Here is a 22,806-nt window from a genome sequence, read left to right as displayed (position 1 = left end):
AAGTGGGAACTCCCTGACTAGCCACAGTGAGAGTCTCCTCACCTGCCTCTGGGTATGCCACCTGCCTTTCTTCCCTGCCATGCCTTGATGATACAAAATTAAGGTGTTAATGAGGCAGGAGGCTGCCCTTCGAACTCCTTGTTCTCCTGGGCCTATGTATGCAGCTCCAACCATCCCTATACTGAATCCCAAACCTCGCAGATGTTCCTAACAGCTCAGCTCTGCTCTGGCCTGAGGCTGGGCTCAACTCATATCAGTGTTAGGCCTCTGGGGTTTCTGCCCACCCCACCACCTCTCACACATTCTCTCTCATGCTGCCTGTTTGCGGGACCACTCTCATACTGCCCCTCTGTTTCCTGGGGCCACACCCACCCTGCCCTTGCCCAAAGGGTCCTGGGGCTTCTTTCCCTGCACTCCCTGGTCAGCAAGCACATGGGCTCTTGGGCCTTTCCCACAACCCTCATCCAAGTGAGAGCTGGGCAGTTTGCAGAACACTGGAGTGACTCTGCCTCTAATCCCTCACCGGGTCCCTTACCCAGCTGCTCTGAATCGGGGGCTCCTGACTCGCCCCATTGTTTACCCGAGGCACTTCCTCAGCCACCCCACCCAATCGGCCTCTGGCCCGCCTGTGGCCTCAGGCACCTAAAGGCTTACCTGAACCTAACCTGGACCCCATGTTAGCAAGGCCTACCCTCAAGCCTCCTGCTCACTGGGACCCACTTCACATGCGTTCCTCACAGGTCCTCATCTCAGGCCCCCTGTTTAGAGGGCCTCACTATTCACCCCTCTCGGCTTTCCCATGTTGTAACTATATCCCAGCCCTAATGCCAGCCTCTCTCCTTGAGCTCTGAGCCCCTCACTCTCACTAGGTTCCTTCCCCGCACACATGCAGTCGGGGCTCCTAGCCTCTGGGTGACTTGCCTCTTCGCTGGGCTCCATGCCCCTAGCTAGGCTCTCCAGGCCTCCCAACTGCCACTCTGATGCAGGCTGTCAGGTGCCCCACTGCAACCTGCTCTACACCTCTGCCTCCATTGAGGCCAATACTCTACCCCACTATGCTGGGGCCTGGGGTCACACACATACCCCACAGGCACAGGTGGCCACAGCTGTACCTGGCCCTACTCTCCACTCTCTGGGGTCTTGCACCCCACACAGGCTCAGGTGGCCTCAGTCATGCTGGACCCCAACTACCTCCAATGTTAATTGACCCACCTGAAGGTGGGGGCTGGGGTTTATGTACCCCTACTTGCCTTCCACCGGGGTGGTAACTGGCTTGGCATTTCTGGGGAGCTGGTCCACCACAAACAGCCGCACCAGGCCACCCATCCCCGGCAGGGTGCAGTTTTAGGTGTTGCCCAGGACCAAGACCCTCCTAACCATCCCTATCAGTTCTTGCCCTTACCTCCTGGTGTTATCGGAGCAGCAGCTCCACCAGGAGATATTATTTCCTCAGTGCCAGGTGGCAGAGTGCTGCCTCTAACTCTGCTGGCCTGAATCTTAAAATGACCGCTCATCAGAGCTGGGCCACACCTGCCAGTTGTCTCCTCAGGCTCTTAAAATGGCAGACACCAGAGGTGCTCTGCCACACTGTCCCACATGGGTCTTGAGTAGTGTATGACAGCTGTCAGTCACAGTCACTGGGGTTCTGCCCCATGGTGCAGTTTGGGGAGTCTATCCTTGACTTGATTGATTCAATGGTTGTATTGTCAGGGGTTACAGGAATAGTCAATAGGGTGGGTGCTTAGTTTCAGGAATCAATCTTCCACGTTGATTAGCCTAAAATGGCTTGTAGAGTTTTGTAATGGTAAGTTCCTCTGGCTAGGTTACTGTCAATTAACAGTCAGGGGTTCTTGGTTTGTTATTTAATTATCTACTGACTCATACTCGCATTTACTCAAGGGACCAGCCCAATACAGCAGACTTTATCACTTTACAATTACTGTTTCAATGCAGTTTGTAACAATGGTCCAGGGTTTAACTTCATTCTACAGGGAGTACATTCCTTAAGGGTTTAAAAGGATAAAATATAAAATACATGTAAAGATGAGACAGATGAAATATAAAAATGTACTGTGAGAAATATGTAAAATGCAATGTGAGGTAGTGAGGATCAAAGGCTATTGGGGACAGTAAGTGAGTTAGGTTAACACCAGGATATATCTACATTCTTTGAAGTGGATATTTTAGTTCTTTTGTTTTCTTTAGTGACACTTAGCTTAATCGATATGTAGATGTAGTTTGTAAGTTTCTCCTATAGAAAGGCACTAGGCCTTGCCACACCAATGCAATGGGTGTGCTAGGTCTCTGTAAGAATGGGTTTCTTGTTACATACCCACACAGCACTGGGAGGTGGGCCCCTTACTAATGAGACTAGCAACAAGGTTAATAGCTTGATCATCACGTTATGTGGTACAGCACTTTTGAGGCCCTATATTAAATGAGCATTGGGAATACTCATGTGAAAACTTGTTTTCCTAGAATGGTTCTTCCTTAACTCATTTAAATTGTCCAAAAATAAACTAGAACTTTTTTTGCTTATTGAATATATTAATTTTTTCCTTCTCTTTTCCCTTTGTTTTTTCTGTACACCGAGTAAAGACAAAAGCATTCTCTAAATATTTGCAATATACATCTTTCAGCAAGTTATAACTCCATAACTGGATTATAGTTACAGTATGGAAAGGCCAGAATCTTTCAGAGAAGGAACATGTAAATTGGTGATAGTCAGATTCAATGAACAAGGGATTTTAAATGTTATTAGTATTTCTTTACATTGTTTAAAACAAAAACCCCTACACATTCTTGTGGTTTAGTCTTTCTTGTTTATTATCTTTAGGCTTTGTTGTAATATCCATTAAGCAGGTTTTAAACATGGATATATAACTTGAATTGGAAAAGTACTGGTTTCTAATACTGGAAAAAAATCCAGTATAAAGTACTTGTGCTCTAGCAGAGCAGTAGAGGTCATCAGCAGTTACAGATCCTGACTGTAAGCATAACACATTTACACTATAACATTTTCTTCTCAGTGGTTTCTTTGTTTAGCATGATTTAAAATGTGAACTAAGTCACAGTTAGAAACAAAGCCTTGCCTAGAAAAACAGGATGCTGTTATACATGCAAAAGTGTTACTGCATATGATGTCATGACATGCATGTATAGCTTGGAACTTTGCAGTGATAAAGCCAGCCTCCTTTTAGAAAAATCTTTATTTAGTCCAATACTGTTTTAAATTTCACCTCATATTTTAATTCAGCAAAGATAAAATCCCCTGATCAGTGATCCTAGCAGGCTTTTTTTTAAAATAGCTTCCATTTTGGTGCAGTGCAGTGCAGACTCTTGGCTTAACTGGCTGAATTGATATTCAGAGCAGCAAGTAAGCAAGGATGACAGAGCATCAGTACAGCTACTCCTATTAGTGTTCAGGGAGGTGTGCTTAGTTGCAATTGCCTACTCAGTCCAAGATGTAGCACAGTCACGAAGCACTGCTGTCCCTAGGATACTATAGCTTCCTACTTTGATGCATGCTGTTGTATTAATTCTTTAAGAAACAAATAATATTTTTCTGTATTTAGTCAGTTTTGAGATAAAATGCATTCTTGCAATTGCAGAATCTCAGCTTGCAACTCAGGAAACAATGCTTAGAACAACTGAATATTTGGCATTTTTAAAAGAAATTTTTAAATATGCTTACCCTATGCATATTGTAGCCCTTGTGGGAAGATGTTGACAGTACTTTAGTTCCTATTAACAAGCTCTGCTATTCTCATATGTAAAATGTCAATTTTTTTAAGGAACATTTTCTCTCTTAAACGGTAGCAGTTGGAACTCTTTTTAATAAGATCTTTAAAAAGCCTATTGTGCAGTTAAGACATGACTTGTTTTCTAGGTAAAAAACCCAAGCCCCCAGCCTGAGTATTGTTCACATAGATTAATTCCTAGTCTCACACCAGTATTTTTTTCAAAGAATCATTCCACCTTAAAACTCCATGCAGTTATTCTTGAGGAAGTGACAGGTTGCCATTAACATTTGAAATGCATTGGAATCAGTTAAAAAAAAAAGCAGAACACTATCACTGTATGTACATTAGGTTTTACAGCATATGGTAATGAGTTCGATCCCAACCAAAGGTAAAGACGTGCACCTTCACTTTGTGAGCATTCCTCTGAAATCAGCACAAACAACATCTGACTCCTGCAGGTGAAGCAGCACAAAACGGTTGAGAAACACACAGCATCCAGGGTGCATTTGCTTTGTTCTCTGTTACACCTTTGCTTTGCTTTGGTTGCTACAGTGTGATTGACGATGAAATCCTTCGATATACAGTCATTTATTTATTTCTTTATTGGTCCGTGTTTGTTGAGTTTTAAATAGTTAACAGGAGTGGTGAAGCGCTTGGCAGCGGGCTCTGACATTCAGAACGCACCAGCGCATGTCTGCTGTAGGGATGCAGTGCTTCGGGAGCGCCCCCTCACCCCCTGCAACCCGCTCCATACAGATCCCCCGCCCTTTTTTTCCTCTTCTCAAATGATAGTGATAGAACTTGACAGTCCTTGTCCTTGAAGGTTTCTCCCGTTTCTGAATAAGTGGCATATTCCTGGTAGTTTGCCATCTTCCGTTTTTGTCATTATCCCAAGGGAAGTATTAAAACCACAAACAACAACATGGTGGTTCAGTCCATTTTCCTTTTAGAAACAACATTTTCTTCCCTTCCCAAGCCTGCTGTTTACTTGCCTCCTTCTACAGCCTGGGAGCGCGGCCAATAAAACATCCCCTGTGCTTGCACTCTGCTACCAAGATGCTCTGACAGAAATAGCAGCTCCCCCCCACCCCCACCTGCCTGTCCAGGATGGTACAGTCTGCAGAGGGACTCCTGTAATGTAGCTCAGTTTATCTATCCCTTACAGATGCCGAACAGTGATTACTCCGCTGTGTAATTGAAATCATTTTGGATTTGTGATGATATCTTAGCCAAGTAAGTAGCGACATCCACAGCATGAGAATTAAAAAAATAAGATCTTTCCCTTTTTTTTGCTCTGAGCTTGTTAATTTGGCAATTTGCTTCTCTTGGAGGCACAAGCTGATGAGAAAATGGTGTGGAGACCCGGTCCGAGTGATGCATTAGATTTTAATTCATGTCCTATGAATCTCTGGAAAGGTAATTTGATGTCTACAGAGTATTCTCTAAGAACTGGCAGAAACTGTATTGCTAAAGGGTAATATTCTATTACGAATAATCCTTTGAGATTTTGGAGGTTGAGAAAACAGTATGGGATTTGTCTCTTTTTAAGACAAAGTGGGCATGCTTTTGCTTGAGCTTGTAATTTAATAATGAGAAAATGTGGATGGGATTTTGCTTTTATCATTACTAGGAAAAATCAGGCATTAATGCTGTGTTTTCAAACAAAGTGCAAAGATGCTCCAAAATAGAAGTACAGATAGACTTTTTGCCTCATACATTTAGCTAATTTAATCATAACACTATGGCATTATCTTATGCTAGGATGCTAGGACCCCCCCCCCCAAAAAAAAAAAAAAAGTAGAAAAAGATCTAGATGTGAAATGGATTTATTTTGTACAGCTTGTCATGGTCATTTAGTATGTACTTTTGAAAATGAAGAGAAAAATTGATGTAAAAACTACAGGTCCTTTGTGTTAAAATGGGTTAGGTTAAATAAAAGTGTGTGTGTGTGTATGTGTGTGTGTGTCTGTAATTTCATTGTAATTTTTTGAGTATGGGTAGTATTTTCCTGATAGGAGAGGGAACCTTTCTGTGGCATAGCAACTTACCTGAGCCTTCTTTGAATTAGCTCTTTTTTTTCTTTAATAATTTAAAAAAATCATGAGTATTGAATGAAAGGGCTTTGTAGACTTCATAAATAGTATAATGCTTTAACAGAAAAATAACATAACTGGAATCTTTGCCCATTATGTAAAAGAAGATTCTATACATTTGTTCTCTGGCTGCAGAATTTACAGATCATCTGTCTGATTTGTATAAGGCAGGAGTCAATCTGTTCTCCATTTACTGACTTTAAGTTGTGCTATACAAGCTTACCCACTTGCTTCTACATTGGACATACTTACCTAGGTCTAATGAGATGGTCACTTTAGGAAGTCTTGAAACCCTTAGATAGTAAGAAAGAAATAAATAGCCCTGTGCTTTCCTTACCTTCTGGAAGGTAAGTATTGGAGTAATTAATTAGGATTGTGTATTCTTTTATAATAAAACTATTCATTTCACCATGCTTGAGCAAAAAAAGGAGGACTGCATACTTCTCAAGAGTTACGCTCATTTGACCTTTCGTTTACATCCTTTCAGTGATTATTTAGTGAATGAAAGAGAAGGGTATTTGTAAGGTAATAGGCATGCCTAATATTTCTACCTTCACTTCTGGGATTTTAGGTTACTAGTGGATGTGTGTGTGTGTGTACTTGCACACACTTACATATATGTATTTATACATACATATGCATGTATCTGTGTATATGTATATACACACATAGATACAGAAACAAAAAACTATTCCTATTTTAACTACATATATATAAATGAGATTTATGAATGGTGCTTAAAATAGCAATTTTTTATTTAGTGAAAAAACAGCTTGTTAATCTGTTTCATAATGCTTATTTTGTATTTCAGGAATGTATTTTCTGACTAGCATTTAATTTTGTGAAAGGTCGTCCATATGCATGACTAGCTTTCCTACCTTGTTCACAAATAGCTTTTTGACTCAGGTATCCAGCATGTCTTTGCTCGCATACAGCTTTTACTTTGTTCATGTTCTTCTCGTTTTGATTTAAATTGCTACCTGTGAACACAGTATTTCATATTTGCCCTGTTGTACTGACAAAGTTAATAGGTTAACAAATAACATGTGAAAATAAGGTTTGTAGACAAGTTGGACGTAGTAATGCAGCAAAATAATTTTTTTTCCATCTTCTTGTGAAGAATTGATTTTGGCCCAGTGTATCAGAGTTAAATATACTTATATTTCCCCAGGAAAGGTAATATTTTTCCTATTGGAAATGGAAAATGGCTGGTATCCGTATTACGTTATGCACATTTAAAAGGTTTCATTTGTGTTTTGATGCAGCATTGAGGGTCATTTAATATTTTTCCATTGGAATTCTAGGGTTAGGAAAACACGGTGATGATAACTAGACATCACACTTTTTTAAGTGCTTAAATGAGGTTACTTATATAAGTTCATTTTTTCTTTAAATATCATGTATCCAAGAAACAGTGTCTCAGTGATTTTTTTTTTTCTCTTTTTTTCCTCCAAATCTAAAATATTCATTAGACCTTTTCAAATGTTGTAAAATTTTGACTGTTTTTTGTTTTGATTTTTGTAAAGCTAAGTTTTCCTTTGGTGTGGACTTTCTTTTTCATTGTCCTGTTTTGGTCATAGAATTAAAGACTGAGGAGACCTTAGGGGTCATCCAGCTGAACCCTCTTCATGGCTGCAGGATTTGCTGTTTTAAACCCATCCCAGACATATGCCTATACAGATTCTACTTAAAAATCTCCAATAACAGAGATATGACAGCTTCTCTAGGCAGCTTATTCCTTGGTCCTATGTTCTTACCGTCAGGAAGTTTTTCCTCCGATTTTAATCTAAATCTGCGTTGCTGTAGCTTAAACCCATTGCCTCTTGTCTTGCTCAGTGCCAAGAAAGAACAGTTTTTCTCTGCCTTTATGTCTACAACAAAAGTGAGATGTTATATTATTCTATGTTTTTAAGAAAAGAGTTGAAAAAGGATTTTCTCTTGTTCTTCAAATGTTTCTAGATTCAAAATTCGAAATAGCTGCAGTTGCTATTTCTGAACATGTAGATAAAATAATTGTTCCTCATACTTTGAAAATATTACAAAAGACACGACCTTGTAAGCACAGTCTACTCTCATTAAAAGTTTCAGTATTCTGCAGTAGTACTCTAGCACCTGATATTTATATAGCTTCTTTAATAAATTTAAATACATTTACCTAAGGCTGGCGTGCAAGACCACTCTGGGAGCAGATGACAGTTGATTTCCCCTATGCTGGGACCTTGTAGTGAAGTGCATAAGCTCTGCCTTATCATATTGCTATTTCCACTAGGTATTAAAGCAAACATTTTCAGAGACAAGGTAGGATTTTCCACTACATGGTACTTAGCAAATAGTCCAAATAGTTTTCAGGTTAATTTTAGGGAATGGGAAATATTCATTGCATAATCTGGTCAATTAAATAATAGATTGAGGATTAACATGACAAATTTTGAATAATTTAAAAAATTATTAATTGAGAAATGAAAAAATGAGTGACATCATTATTATTAAAATATGAATATACATAAATATATTTTTATATTTCTATAGATATAGATAGATATATCTATATCTATTCCAATGTTAAGTAGGATTGCTTTCTCCTTAAAAGAAGAAATAGAAATATATCCACTCTGAATGAAGACTTAGCGATGGCCTGGGCCGGTAACAAATCAAGTAACAAAAATCTCTGTGTGTCTGATTAGTATAACTGTGCTGCCTCTGCAGCACCTGCATTCCAGACATTTTGCTAGCAATTAGCACACCTTATTTTAGATGCAACTTGTCAGTGCCTTTAAAACGCACAACAGTGCTTCTCTATATTGTAAGACGTGTTTGTATATATAAACATATATTTGTTTTATTCTTTTTTTCTTCAGTAGAACTAAGTAAGATATTTTGTTAAAGGTAGGCATGTGTTTTATATTATGCTTTTTACAGTTATCTTGTAACTAATTATGTTTATATTTTCCTAGCATTATTAAACTTCAAACATATAGTCATGGAAATGGGCAAAGGACATTTTAGTGTAATTTTTGTGCGCAATAAATTGTAAATTAAGATACAATACACATACACACACAAACACTTTTAAAATTCAGTTTCAGGAAACTGGATTCATAATATGGACTATTAATGTAATAAAAAGTAAGCTGGCCGTAGATATGTGGGGAAAAAGAATTTGCTTTCAATTTTCTTTACTTTTTTTAGGACTACTGATCCTTTGCACATAGCATTTATATGTTTTTAAAACAATTGAAAATCAGTGATTTTAAAAAAGGACATGGAATTTAAAATTATACAGATAGAGCTGATGAATTGAAAAAATATGTAATTTGAATTCACATAGAAAGATAGTGATATCAGGGGGATTTCAGAAAAAAAGTGAGGGAGTGAGGGGAAAAAGGTAGCGAGAGAGATATCAGAAAAAATATAATAAACTACAGTGAGTCAAGAAGATCCTAAAAGTGATGTGTTTCACAGGTTAGCCACTAGGTATCACTTAGCATAGTGAAGAAACCAGACAAACCACAAAGTACTGTTTTATCACACTTCATGTAAGTCAGTCTCTGTGATCAGTGTGTCCCTTTTAAAATACCAGTTACTCAGGATAAGACATACAGTTGTATCTTGAGATACAATAACTGTCTTGGAAACAATCATGAGAGAGCCCAGCCAAGGATCAACTGGAGCAACTCTAATTTAATTGAAAGGGATGTGCAAATATTAATTTCAGAACACATTTGGAGGGAAAAATAGTGTTGTCATTTCATACCCAAACAACCTGAGATACACAGAAAAATAAGTAATTTGCCCAAAGTATCACTGGTAGTCAGTGGCAACGGCAGGTTTAGAACTTCCAGTTGCATGGGCTATCTGCTGTGCTGGGGGTCAGCAGCATATTGCTGGTGCAGGCTGGAGTTTGTGACCAGGCTATGGCTGGTCCATTCCTTCCCCTCCCCACAGTGGCCAGCTGCCTGCACTCACTGTTCTTTGCCCTGTCTTTGCTTTCCTCACTGTACATTCCCAGCTTCTCTGCAGCAAAAGAAGTATAGACATAGTGGAGCACCAGGCTCTGCAGCCCTGTAGAAGCAATGGGTGGCACAGTGCAGCTCTATGCCACCAAACCACTGTGCTTGGTCAGACCTGTTTACAGGCTAAATCCAGCCCATAGGCTGTAGATTGCCATCCCTTGTGATAGACCATGCTGCTATCTCTCACATCCAAACCATTGATTTAACATCAGTTGCAATATTTACTGGAGCACTAGCATTTAAAAATGTACCTTAAGAGTAATCAGTGTAAATTCAGTTGCCAGCAAATCTTTACTTGGGCAAAACCCGTTTCAGTGAGAGGTTTTTTTTTTTATGAGAGACTGAGTTGAAACAACAGGATTTGGCCTGCAGAAAATAACTTATATTAGATGGAATTGCCATATTTTGTTTTTATTTTTCAAACTGAGGAAATGTGATAGATGCCTTGGATGTCTTATTGTTTAAAGAATATGAAAACTATAATACAGTTCATAGTAGTGATGGAATCCTAGATGAACTGGTATATAATAAGATCAGTTTTGGTAAATTGAATGAAGTGGAAAAAGGAAAAGGAAATTATTTTAAAGATGCTACAAAAATCATTAAAACTTATTTTCTGCTATCTTTGTTAACCATATATTCTATGAAAAGAAATAAAAAATAGAAGTTCTACAAAATTCAGATTTATTAAACAAATGACCAACCTGAGAAGGAAAATCTTATCCATTATGTAGCAGGGGAAAAACCCAAAACAAAACAGTTCATCACTCACCTTTTGTTCTGTTCCCTGGCTCTCCAGGCCCCAGTGCACTAGATCTGTTTTAGTCCTTAAATCTGGGACATCTTCAACAAACCCATTCCAAGTGAGAAGACTTGTACCTAAAAAAAAGTGTCTTTAATATGAAAAATCCTTTCCTCTTGTTCTCTCTCTTACTCTGGTTCCTGGCCCAGTTCAACTCCTAATCAGTTTACATTGTAAGGTGACAATGTATCAGAACCCAGAAGACTTCCCCCACCAAATTTAGACAATGGTCATAGAGTAGCATTGCTGGTGACAACTCATTCTTTCTGTTTAAAATAGTGTTAAGAAACAACTAGCATAGTTGAATGAACAGTTCAAGTCAAAACTAATTCCATCCATATATTACTGAGGCACCGCTGGACAACAGTGGACAGAAATTCCTTCCTGATCTTCAAAAGTGAAGTTCAGAACAGTCATAAGGATGTTTGGAAGTCTGTGCCTAAAGTTAGAGATAACACTGCTTAACAGCCAACATGCCAATAAAAGTCTATATACCATCACATGAAGAAGCATGTGCATGGTCTCATATGACTTGGAGAAACAGGTTCTCATACTTTACCACAGAGCTGATAATCGCCTGTGAAAGGGAAGGGGGAGCCATTCAATATGCTCCTCAGCTTTAAACCCTCTGTTCTATTAGCAATGATTAGAAATGGTGAACTTCTTAATTTCCACTCCCTCCTCCTGCCAAGGGTCTAACAAAACAGGAAGAATGATGCTTTTTTTATAGCTACAATGTTTTCTAAAATAGCAGGCCTTCAGAAAAAAGAGTTATAGTGTACAGATATCTGTTTGTTTTGGCATGGTAAAGGCAGTTTGTCTCACAGGATGGATGAATAAACTACATGTTTATACTAAACTTTATATAAACTTACCTGCTGATAATAGTGCAATAATAATATAGTATCGCCATTAAGGCATTTCCTTTGTCTTTTAGAAATGTACCCTTTCTGTACTGGAGATAATTAGAAAGGAGTGGTATTTCTAATAAACTGTTTCAAACTTGGTAGGGAAGCATCCAACCAAACCATCAGGAGACAATGTTGATTTATAACATTTGTAAGTCAGTTTAGGAAGAAATTGCTGTCCTTACTGAAGAGAGATATTTAATTTTACACTAATTGTTTCCTATGATTCTTTTCTCTGCCTGAATTATAATGAATGATTTTGCACATTGTTCTAAAAATACCCCTATCGATGTTTGATGTTAAGGGACCAATAGAATATGGTTGCAACGAGATGATGATTTTATGTTGGTATTCATAAAGAAATGAAAGTATTACTTGTTTTCCTTCTAATGCTAAGGGACATTTTTTGTGAACAGCTCACAAGATACATGGTAAGAAATATCAAAAAGAACTGCATGGCATTTCTTACATTGCATGTAGAATCATTAGCTATTGGTAAGATTTTGTTACTATACAAATAGAGCACTTGCACTATTTTGTGAGTAGTTTTTTTGGAAGACTGGTCTGCTGAATAACATGCAGAAAGATCCAGAATAAGATGGTAGTACTAAATCAGAATTATTGAAAATGCTAACTGACAATGTAAGACAAGCCATTGGAACAAAAAACCCATATTGCTTAATTCAATTTAGCTGTCCCTTCTAAAACTCCTTCCCCAACCCTTCATACCCAGAGTTGTTGAAATGGCCAATGGGCTGGGTTTGCCAGGGACTTCTTGGCTCTCCCAACAAATTATAGTCTGGTTTGGTGTTAAGTTGTGCCAAAGGATTCTCTTCTGTCTTCATCCTACAAGTGGAGGAAAGGAACTCCCCCTTTCCTCTTATGCTGAACTGTGGGAAAAGCAAATAATCATTCACTTTTTTTTTCTTGCTGTAGCTAGGCTTTCCCTTTCATGCTCTGGGGATGAAGGCCTAGACACTGGTACTGGCATGTTCCAGCTTGGGTAATATGTAGTCTACGAAACCTGGATTCATTCGTTCAGCTATTTGTGGTGAGATTGGAAGGAAGCTTGCCTATATATTTCCCAGAATTAATGGATATGATATACAGCTGGGAACCTGACTCAGATGCTACACAGATGGGTCATCTTTTGTGATGAGGCCAAAGTGGGCCAGCTTGTTATTTCTGTCTGGATATCATGTTGACTTTAAGGTGGGAAGGTCATTTGCCAGTCAGGACAAATCATGCTAAGACTGAGAGGCAACAGTCACCATTTGGTGGTGTAATAATCACCTTCCTCCCCATTTCATCTATTAAAATACATCATATTCATGTTTATTTAACCAAGTTGGTAGCAAAATAGCATTAAATAAAATAACCTATCCCATAGTTTATGACTTGCCTTTTTTCCTGAGCAATATTTACTATGAATATGAAAGCTGGTATAAGAGAAATAGGGCTTTCTTTTCCTTTTCAAATTTCTATTGGGCCATGTAAAACATACAATCAAATATATATTTGTCTTATATTTTTGTGACTTCTGATAAAAATAAATTATTAATATAAAACAAATTTGGCCTGAATGTGTTTGCAAGTTCTGTAGTGCTCTGTTACTAAAGTTTTTCTGGAACTGCAAATTTTACTGCATATGGAGGAGGGAGAAGGGGAGGTGTCTTTCTCTCTGTTCTGTCCCCCTTTTTTGCTATTTAGTAATTATCTGAAGATTTTTTTCCATGCAAGAAATTTAATTTAAAAAAATGTTAAAAAAAACAAAAATGAGAATGGAAAATGATCTTTCTCAAAAATCAGTTGAAACATTAACGTTCTGTAAATGAGGCCTTGGCATACAATCCTCATTTATTGGTTTCTTCAGTGTTATTAGCATATTTTTTAAAACAATTGCTGGTAATAAGATTTTTGGGACTAAGATAAGTCTGTTTTCTTTTATTGTTTGGATTTGAAAAAAAGGTGGTTTTACTTAAAGCAAATATTATTTTTCTTCTGAAATGTTTATCTTTTATGTATAGTAGATTAAAGTTATGTAGAATACCAGCTTTCCGTATTTCTTATCTCAGTCTTAATCAGACAGGCTTAGTATTTTAGAAGTTTTCATTGTCAGTCTCTGAGAGAGAGGAAATTCTGATATACATTTTAGAATGAATACATAAAGAATGTCAATGAGTCAATAAATAATGTATAAAAATATAGAGAGATATATATATTTGGTAGAAAGCAGTTTGTATCATTCTTAGTTCAGTGTGGAAGACAGTAGCATTAATGGACTATTTCTTCAAGCTTTTGAGTTCTTCCTTTTAGGCTAGGGACAGACATTACACATAAACCAGTTTAAGTGATCAGAAACTGGTTTAAACATGTAACAGAACAGATATTCAGTGCACAAAAACCAGTTTGAAAATGGATGAAATTGGTTTGAGTTAATCTCGTTGAATGTAGTATTAGATTTAACTGATTTGGCTCAAATTAGTTTATGCAATGTCTGTCCCAGACCCCTTGCTGGTTTAAGTTAAATCAGACTCCCCCAGCATCCCGGCACGCTCTCTGGGCTGGTTTCTGCTTCATATCAGAGCTGGACCCTCCTCTCTGCTCCTTGGTTGGAGCTCGGCACAGACTTGCAGGCACTGCAGAATCTGCTGGCTTCCCTGTGTCCCCTTCTTCCCTTGCTCTCAACACTCATAGCTTAAGCAGAGATCCCTTCCTCCTCTGTGCCACATCAGGACCATAACAGCATGTGGTATGCTAGCTAATGCTGAGAGGTGTTTGAGTATGTGTCTCTCTTCAATTTCACTGGGATAAGGAGACAGAACAGTGACTGCTTAGGGCTATTGGAGCTAAGCAACAGGTCAGCCAGTAAGCTGTTTAAGAAGTTTGAAGTAATGTGGGGTGAGTCTATTGTTTTGCTAATTGCATATTAAGGACTGTTATTAGCCCCCTGGCTGGCTTGCTCACATGTCAGTTTGCTGCAGACAGTATGAAGAAGTAGCAGGGGGGACTGAAAAGCTCCATATCATCGACAGATGCATGCACTGCACACACCCCTTTGTCTCAGAGTGCTAGCCTGTGACTGGGGGGCTGGCAATGCACCTGCCCCTTGAGCAACCAGTGGGGAAAACCCTGGGAGCGTGCAGGCAGAAATCCCTAATGAAAGAGTCCTGCCATGGCCCAGCCATGCTCCCCTCAGCTCAGCTCCCTGCAGAAGGCAAGGGAGGGCTGCTCTAGCACCCTGAGACTTCTAGCCTGAGCCACTGCATGCTTGTGCCTGAATTTCCTTAGTCCAGAGAGAATGTTTGTCCAATTTCAAACCAGTTTAGCCTAGTCTAGTTAGGCTAATCTGCAAAGATTGATTCAATTCAGGCTCAGGCTTTTTGAATGTCTGTCCCTAGCCTTAAAGTATAGTGTTTTCACAACGGTTCAGAAACCTGAAGGAGGTACCAGATACTTTCAGTCCAGTTTCTAAATTAGAAAGCCTGTTGGCTTTCCAAATATATCCTAGTATTTTAAGAAAAAGCTCATAATCATCATTCTGTTTAGATCAAGTTTGCAGTCCATGGGTAACAGCAGAAAAATTTGGACCAGGATGGTGTACTGCATGCTGGGCCGCAGCACTGCACTAAAGATTTTATGCTAATTTTAGCATTGTGGCATTTGGTTGAGAGAAATTTTAGAGACTCTTGAATTACCAAAGAAGAGAGAGTCCTGTGAAATGAAAAAATAATGAAAACAGAATAGATGAATCAATTGGGGAGAGAATAACCTGTCAAACTCAAGCCAATATGCAGGAGACAGCAGACATAGCAGCAGAATAATTTATTTTAATTCAAGCTACCAACAATTGCTACAGCAGTTTTCTCATGCTTCATGGCATCCCCTCCTCTACCTTGATCACCATATACTAAACTATAAACAAAGAAGCAAGGCTCAGAAAGCAAGAGTATTTGTATGAATGGTAGGTGAATATTCTCTTTTATTCCAACATTTGTTGTTAATTTCTTAAACATACCACTTTGAAACCTTTTCTCATATTATACAAAGCACTTGGAAAATACAGTAGTTTATATAAAATACTATTTGTTCTAATTTGCTGTGTAATTTAATTAGATTTAAATTACTCTTTTAGTGGCTCACTTGAAAACAATAACAATTTTGTACTTCCTCCCACACACGAGTTCTACTCTCTTCCTCAATACTTTTTTTTTGGTTTGGTTTCATAACTTTTCCTTCAGAAATCTTTGTGCTGGCTGCTAGATTTTTCTGTTTAGGTTAGTAACACTGAAGAGCATTGGCAATAGATTATGCTGGTGGTCTGCTTTCTCTAGTTGTTCTGCAGTAAGCTTGCTTTATGCACCCAAATAACAGTCTGAGAAGCAAAACATGCAATTTCCATTTGGGGTACAGGATCACAGCTTGTGATCCTGTTTCAAGAGCAGTGCAGTTCTCTACATCTTCATATTGCTACAGAGTACATGCAGTAGGCTGCGTTATGAACTGGGGGTACATGTAATCCTGGGGGTACTTGGGAAGGCCCTAGGGGATATGTGTGGGTGGACGAGGATGAAACACTGTCACTCAGCACCCTGCTCCACATCTGGCCATGTGCCAACCCACCCCTCCCCCACTATGTCTGGCTGCCAGGGGTACATATATTAAAAAAGGTTGAAAATCCCTGGTTAGGCAGTCATCCCGAAGAGAGGATCCTGACTAAAAGTGGGGGAGATATGTGGAAGAGTAGAGTAAGCTGGAGTGTGCATGGCTCAGTGATATGGATGCTGTCTTAAAAAGGAAGAGGTCCTGGGTTTTAGCTTTGTTTTAGGCCCTCACTTTATCCAGTTCCTTCTCAAGCTGAGCCTTGAGTTCCTCCTCAATGTAATAGTCATTAGAGGGAGAAGAATGAGGAAGTATGCCAGTAGAGCCCAGGACTTGTTCCTTTCCAGACCATCTAAGTGAGCCATATACCCTCCAGTTTGCTTGATCCTGAGAATTCTGCTCACAGAGTCCATTTCAAAGTCTCAGAGCTCTTAGTCAAAACTGTGCAAGGGTTTGACTGTATTTATTATCTGCCTGTGACTGTGGCCTCTCACAGTACTTGTGCCCTGTTATGACGTTAAAACAGTGAGTAAAAGAAAAGCTTATGATTGTACAACATAGAAATTTCCCTGGAGACATGGGATGCATTTTTGCAAGGGATAAGACTAACCATAGAACAAATTATTTATTTCATAAAGACACACACATAACAGCCACCACAATCTAAGGAAACCATTTCTTCAACAGTCTAGGAAGTAAGGGTGAAAGAAGCAATGTGTTTTAAGTGCTTGGAAGGGACCCAGTTATAGAAGTGGTGAATCCATGATTTTATTAATTAGATATGGAAAATTACTCTATATAATCTCTTTTCTAGCAGATTAAGTCATTGTATCCAGTCGGTCACTCATTTGGGCCAATTACTGCTCAATATAATTTAATGTTGAAACTAAAGAACGGTCATTCTTCAGAAAAGCTTGTAGCATAATTTCGATGACTAAGACCATGTACTGGCATTACACTCCACCAGGAGAATTGTTGTTCTGGTAGAAATGACAAGCATACATGAATTCATTCAATTTCTCCTGGGGGGATCATACCCTTCTGGTCAACACCTGGAAGATCCTCCTTGTAAAAAAATTTTTTTTTGATGAGGCCAGTCTGGGAGAGAAGGGGAAGAGAGCATAAAGGCAACTCTTTCTGCCCAGTCTTGGGAATGGCCTAGGATCTTTGCCCCACTGTTCCCTCTGCTCCTGGTAGGACCTGCAGCTGCTGACTTATAAGTCATGTGGGGGAGAAGCTCCCTCCATCTGCTACTTGAGAGCGGCACACTGAGCTGTAACTGCATGTCTTTTAAAGGGCTGCACTGGGTGGGGGAGTTCCCCCTGTGCGGCATATTCAAAACCTGTACCTGCAGCACTACGGGGTCCCTGGTCTGGAAAGCAGCAGGAACAGCCTGCTTCCCATGCCTTCCCTAGACCAATCACCTGTGTCTACAGAAGGTGCAGGGGAGAGGGGGCATTTGCAGTCTGAATGCCTTTGCTGCTCCCTCTTCCAGAATAATTTCAAGCTGGAGACATTTTGGGGACATGACCACCTGTTACAGGAGCTTCTGGGGAAATAGTACTGTTAGAATCTCTAGGCCTTGCCCCTGTCCAACCCCCCCATCTCTCTCTGCCTCTACTTCAGTGTTTGTGAGGGAAACTTCAGAATACGGCTGTATGGTTACTTCTGTGGTGCAAGTGTTGGGGATTCCTTCCCCACTTGGCTTTCAGGGCCCCATTTCATGCCTCAGCTTTTCATCCAGGTGTGAAGGAGCCCAAGCAGATCTTGCTCAAGGAATACATTCCCTGTGTGACCTAGTAGAGACAGAAAGTTAAACAATGTTACAGGACTAACTTAAAAATTTGCCTACCTCCTCTTGAAAGAATATGCAGAATAGTGTGGTTGCTGGCTTTCCCTTACAGTTTTCAGGAAGATGTGCTTCCTAATGGTCTTTGCATCAAGTTTAGTACACTTAACCTCCTTGAAGCCTCACCACCAAATCCCAAGAGGGCTGACTCAGCTCTTCATCTTTCTGAAATAGATACACTGGGGACACTAGTTTGCTGTGTGTACCCTTTTTTGGATGAAAGCCTTAAAAATAGGTGTCTCCTTCATATTGGTATCTTCATTCATTGCTCTTGATTTCTAGTTGCATATGATATCATAACATGTCCTCAATGAAGAAATGAAGTCAGAATAAAACACAGTTAGAAATAAATAATAAAAAGAAAATACTTCTGCAAATCTGAAAACTCCTGAAATAGGTTATTTTTTAAATTGAACAAATGCAATTTCATAAATAAACTAATTAAACAGCAAATAATTTTATATTTGAACTAAAATAATTTCAGTCCGTACATACATATAGGGACTGCTATAATTTAGATGTCTAAATTATACCACTAGCTTTCCTGAAGACTGACCAATCTTTAGCTTCAAAATTACCTTTTTTATATGTACAAATGTTTCCTATTCAGCTTTACTCTTTGAAGTGGTCTTACTCATTTTAAACAAACAATATGTGAATGAGATTGAGCCATGGTAGTATGTGATGAACAAATGTAAAGTAAAAGCCTGGGGAGAGCATATCATTATGTGGCAATCCAAGAGCTGGCCATAGAGAATAATTGCACTTTCCCAGCTATTGGATAAAAACAAAGTTAAAAAAACCTTACTATCTATCATAGATTAACTGATTCAATTGGATAGTGTGAACAATATTTTTCACGTCATATATGAAATAATTCAACAGGAAGAGGTTCATGATTAGAATCCTTATTTTTTTGCAAGGAAAATATGTTCTTGTGATGCATAATTTCCAGTCATGCAAATGTGAAGCCTAGTGGGATTGTGATCTGAATTCTGTACAAATCCATTTTCCTGTACAGAAGACAAGTCTCTACATTTTTACAGCATGATTAGCATTTAAATACCTCAAAAAGTGTTTTTTTTGTGATTGGAAATGAAATATAAAGACAAGTTTCTTGTGTGGGAGGAAACAATAGAACTTATTTTAAGTGATTTTCCACTAGTAAAAGTGTTAAAGCTGTTAGAAGTATGGTAAATAATCAAGCACTATGGGCACCTATACATGAATGCAGAGGCTGCTCCAACATGTTGGAATTCCAGTGCATTGGAGCATGGCTACTGCTGTACTCCAGCAGTGTCCTGCATCTTGAGCAAGTTTTAGTTCAAGCGCCCCCTCTGCCGTTTTTAAGCACGGGGACGCTGATACATGAGGCACGGCAGTGCTCTAATTAGAGTGGCTCTCAGAGGTGCTGTAATTATAGCACTGCTCCGTCCCAAGCACATGTAAAAGTGCAGTATGTATTTAGTCAATCAGGGCTCATAGTGGAGATGATATCTTTTATTAGGCTAACAAGATTTTTGCCAAAAAATTCTTTAATTACAAGCTTTCAGGCACAAACACCATTCATCAGGCATTGGAGAAAAAATTGTAAAAGTTCTAGGTAGAAATGAAAGTTCATATTTCATAGGATTTCACACAGGAGTCAGTAGATAGGAAAACTCCTCTGGGCAATCAGTTTTTAGCTGGTATGAAGCCTCTCACCTCCTGTGAGGATCTGTGATGATGGAGATTACCTTGAAACAAAGGCAGGAGCAGGATCTCAGGTTTCAGGTATGTATTTAGTGTGAGGTGCTAAATTTGCAATGAGGGAAGAATACCTACTGCAGTTTTCGTACCGTTTGAATAATGTAAGACCAAGAAATGTTGCCTGAGATTAACTTAATTCAAGAGACAGAGTTGAACTCTAGGTTCTGAATACAAGTTATATTGAGCAGTTTTTTGCTCAATATGAGTGTATATTTAGAAAAATGCTCATATACACAGTAGTGAAGTTTTGTCCTCAAGAGTGCATCCAGGTGAGCATGCACATACATTTCCCCAGAGACAAAAAGCAGCGGCAAATAGTTGTGCCACTGCTACTTGTCCCTGGGGAATGCCACTGCATGCACACTCTGGCGTGTGGCAAATTGCCCTGGTCCAGCACCTTGGTTCACCCCAGCAGGCTTACGTGGGGTACTGGGGGTCTTCCAGGGCTGCAGTGGTGGCGATCCAGGTGTGCAGACTGGCGGCCTTAGTTTGGCTTTGGCTGGCCAGACTGCTTTTGGTTGCTACATGCTGAAGCCTTATGTGGCGCCTTGCTTTTTTTTAAAGCATTTTTTTTAGATACTGGGATTTCCTGGTATGTAATTTTGGCTCTGCACTGCAACTGTGCAGTGCAGAGAACCTCTTTACATGCATTGTATCTGTTTTGCAGCACCTCAAAAGTCTTTGAGGCATCACAAAGTGCATGTTCCTGCTCATTTTGATGCAGCTGAAGAGTGCTTGTGACAGTAACTGAAACCATGCTTGCAAGGTTGAAACATTGTTTCCATCCACACTCAATACAACTGCAAACCACACTGGGTGCATTTACAGAAGATGCTATTGTGCAGTGGTTACTGTGCATTTATTTAGTACTTTTATAATCAAGTACTAAATAAATGTGCAGTAACAGGAGTTACTGTGAACACCTTTTTAGTGACATTACTGCACAGTAGATTAATAATAGTGCTCAGTAGCATATTAGCACTGTTGGGGCTGTGATGGGCTACTGCACAGTATTATTTGGCTACTGCACAGTTAGCATGTCGTGTATGTGTGCCTATTCAGAAACTATATTTGAATCTTGCTAGAGAAGCAGTCTCAAGTGCAGTTTTAGATAAGTTAACATCAGAGAACTACTATCATTTTCATGAAAGCCCCTGCCACATGTTGATTTCATGGCACAATGGGATCTGATTCCTGATCCCAAAAATCACACTTGCTGGCATATTACAGCAGCAATAAACCACATGCGTAGACAGGAGGCATGATTTTGGGACTATTACATTTGCTAATGTGGGGGAGGCAGCATGCAGGCTTCCTTTCACTGGTATATATAATGGTAGTACTGGTAGTACTCCTGGTAGCCTGGCATATGTAATGGTTCTCCTGGTAACCTGCCTGAACCTGAGATCGCTCAGGGCTGGGATTGATAGTTAGCTAATTGTTGGTCTCAGCCCCAGGACTGCAATGGAGCTATTCAAGATTTCTGTGTGGTCCTGTGCTGGGACCAACAATTGTAGGTCCCAGCTCTGGGACTTCACTGGGCCTGGTTCAAGTCCTTGGTGTGATCCCAGGGCTGGGGCCAACAATCAAACCCAGGACTGCACTGGACTCTTGATCTGTTTCTTGTTACCGTGTGATAAAGTCAATTTAAGGTGTAGATCAGCCACAAGCATATTATACATCTTTTTTGGAATATTTTTGCTCCTGGGTTCCTGTTTTTGTTTCCTTGAACATGTGGCAGGTTCACTGTTTATGGCGTGATTAAGAGGTCAAGGACATCATAATTGTAATATCTACCAGGGGCCTAAAAGTTGCCATCATTCACAACTCTGCTTAAGACACAAAGACCATCCTTAACACCCATTTTCAAGGATAGCTTAATTCTAAATATACAGGATTTAAGATTGTCAGGGAATTGTAAGCTTGTAATATAAAAAAGACAACTTGCACAGAAAATTGGGCATGTCTGATTCAAAATTTCCACGATTCCTACAACTTATTTATGCTTTTAAATATTGGCCTTATAGGTGCTTTGAAATACATGAATTCTCACGCAACAATGGAAAACAATATCTTATTTTGGGTTATGTTTCTTTTTTAAGCCTGTTAAGTTTAGAAACATCAATAAATAGCTTATATAGTATTTATATTCACAAACATATTTAAATTCCTGCTGCTTTGCGTTTTGCTTGTCATATTTATAGCAAATTCCTTTATGACTTGAATTCTTCTTTTAATTCATATTCTAATTAATAATACAGTAGAACCTTGCTAATTCACACTAGTGAGCTGAAAATACGAGTTTCTGAATTTTGTGTATTAACAAGAAAGGAAGCAAACACAATTAAAAATGCTTGACACAGAAGTTTCTTCATTCAGCTGACAAAGCCATAGTTATAATTACTTAAAGTTTAATCTAGACCACAAAGGCTTTGCTTCTAGCACAATATTTGTAAAAACCCTTAGTGGATGTACAGTTTATACAGTCAAAGGGGGGGGGGTGTCAATACAGTTAAACCATCACCCCAAACAGCAGCAGCAGCGCTGGCAAAAGAGTTCACTTGTTGGAATTAGTTGTGTCTACATGGAGTTTTTTGCTGCTTGTTGAGCCTGGAACTAATTTGGAGTCTAATTAGCACCATGCCAATATAGCAGCTACAGGGTTCAGTCAACGAAAGGGTGGAACTTCACCCCTTAGATCACTTACAGCCCAATCTCCCATATCTAATCACTGTTAGATTGGACCAGAGAATTAACTGAGGTATGACTGACTAATTACCAATCACCCAACAAGACTACAAGTGTTAAGGTTCACAAATGAGACGGTTTATTTAACTGAAATTTACACACCCAATATAATTAAACATCAAACATGTAACCCATAGCACTAATTCAGTAATCTCAGGTGAAGGGGACTCAAATTTATTTAACAGGTTCGGGAAACTTTATTCAGTAGCTCAGCACCATAACACTGCCTTCACCCGAGGCTCTGGTATCAAGGAATCACCAGGCCTCAGGTAAATCTCAGGGAGGGAAAGGAAGGATAA

Source organism: Crocodylus porosus, unplaced genomic scaffold (genome assembly GCF_001723895.1).
Source record: "Crocodylus porosus isolate Cpor-Errol unplaced genomic scaffold, CroPor_comp1, whole genome shotgun sequence".
Classification (NCBI taxonomy): Eukaryota; Metazoa; Chordata; order Crocodylia; family Crocodylidae; genus Crocodylus; species Crocodylus porosus.
Note: the sequence above shows the minus strand (reverse complement) of the source record.